Here is a 2,347-nt window from a genome sequence, read left to right as displayed (position 1 = left end):
ACTGCAAAAAAAGCAATTTCTAGAAAAGTAGCAACTAAACTAGGTTGAGGGAAATAGCCTTAGGTCTTACCAAACTTAATTCTGTGAAGTATATCTTACATAGCTAGTATAGGATTAAAGAGCCCTGAGAAGTCATCTAACCCAATCAATTTTCAATTGTATCACTCCTTTCTAGAATAAGCCATCATGGTAGGACTCAAAGTCTCTATCCCAAGTAAAACAGAACAGCTATCTTGCAATTAGGACATATATATATATTATTAGCGATTCAATATTGATTTACAAGATTACATGTCAACAGGGGTATCATTTCACACCATTCCCACCACCAGAGTTCTGAAGCGCAAGTCCTTTTACGGGAAACCACCACAGTTCTCACAAGGCTGTAGATATGGGTTAACCATCATCTCTACAACTATCTGTCTACATTTGTACATAACTGCCCCCTTTTTCTTCCAGGTTCAATCCTTTCTTCCCCTCCAAGCCACACGTAACCCTATTACTACATCCAAATATCTCTCACCTTTCCACCCTCTCTCTCTGGATCCTGATGGAGCTGGAGTTCAGAGGCTTCTTATCCTCTTCCATATATATATATATATAATATTATATATATTATATATAAATATATATATATATATATACTTGTTGTTTGGGTTTTTTTTGTTGTTGTTGTTTTGTTTTGTTTTTATTTAAGAAAGGAGACATTAAAAAAACTGTAGGATAGGAGGGGTACAACTCCACACAATGCCCACCACCCGATCTCCATATCCCATCCCCTCCCCTGATAGCTTTCCCATTCTCTATCCCTCTGGGAATATGGACCCAGGGTCATTGTGGATTGCAGAAGGTGGAAGGTCTGGCTTCTGTAATTGCTTCCCCACTGAACATGGGCGTTGATCCATACTCCCACAGCACTGAAACTTCCTTTAGTGTGGTTGGGGTTAGACTCAAATCTGGGTCACATGGCAAAGCAGCACACTATCCAAGAAAGCTATTTTACTGGCACAAATATTTGTAAAAGATTTCCTTCACTAAAAACTGAACTACTTATAACTACCTGAGAAGTAAATGTGTGCAATTCAATAGCTGTCACCTATTACCCAAATTCACAGGCAATTTATCCCATTCAAGAGTAAATTAAGGGCAAGGGTAGATAGCATAATGGTTAAGCAAAGAGACACTTGCACCTGAGGCTCCAAAGTTCCAGGTTCAATCCCCTCACCACCATAAACCAGAGCTGAGCAGTGCTCTGGTAAAAATTAAAAAAATAAAATTAAAACAAAAAAGGGGGGGCAGGCAGTAGCACAACAGGTTAAGTGCACATGGCAGGAAGCACAAGGACCCGGTTTGAGCCTTTGGCTCCCCACCGGCAGGGGGGTTGCTTTACAAGTGGTGAAGCAGGTCTGCAGGTGTTTATCTTTCTCTCCCCCTCTGTCTTCCCCTCCTTTCTCCATTTCTTTCTATCCAACAACAACAACAGCAATAACAACAATAATAATAACAACAATAAACAACAAGGGTGACAAAAGGGGAAAAAAAATTTTTAAAGAGTATATTACCATTTCCTGTATAGATAAGGAGAAACAGATCTTCTCCCTGTCATTACAGCCATGGTTCATTCTTCTTTCCCCCCCTCCTCCTCCTTCACATTCTAGAAGCTCACAAAACATTATCTGTCCACTCTTTTAGAATTAACTGTGATAACAGTCCTGCAGTATATCTTTGAGGTAAAGGGAATGGGGGTGAGGATAGGTACAGTTTACATAAGCATACTGAGTGGCCCAGGAAGTGGCACAGTGGACCCTCAAGCACGAGGACCCAAGTTCTATCCCTAGAATCTCATGTGCCATAGTGAAGTTCTGGTTCTCTCTCTCTCTTTCCTCCTTCTCTCTCAAATAAATATAAATCTAGGGAATCGGGCGGTGAGTTAAGCGCACGTGGGGAGAAGCGCAAGGACCGGCATAAGGATCCCGGTTCGAGCCCCGCCTCCCCACCTGCAGGGGATTTGCTTCACAGGCAGTGAAGCAGGTCTGCACGTGTCTGTCTTTCTCTCCCCCTGTCTTCCCCTCCTCTCTCCATTTCTCTCTGTTCTATCCAACAACGACATTGATAACAACAATAATAATAACTACAACAATAAAGCAAGGGCAGCTAAAGGGAAAAATAAGTAAATAAATATTAAAATAAGTAAATAAATAAGTATAAATCTAAAAAAACAAAAAACACTGACTATATTTTACAATGGATATTTTAAATATAGCTATGTATTCCAAAAGCAGCCAAAAAAAAAAAATAGTGCCTTTGCCAAATAAAAATATTATGCAATAAATACTTACTGAATTAT

This window comes from Erinaceus europaeus, chromosome 3 (genome assembly GCF_950295315.1).
Source record: "Erinaceus europaeus chromosome 3, mEriEur2.1, whole genome shotgun sequence".
NCBI classification, from domain to species: domain Eukaryota; kingdom Metazoa; phylum Chordata; class Mammalia; order Eulipotyphla; family Erinaceidae; genus Erinaceus; species Erinaceus europaeus.
Note: the sequence above shows the minus strand (reverse complement) of the source record.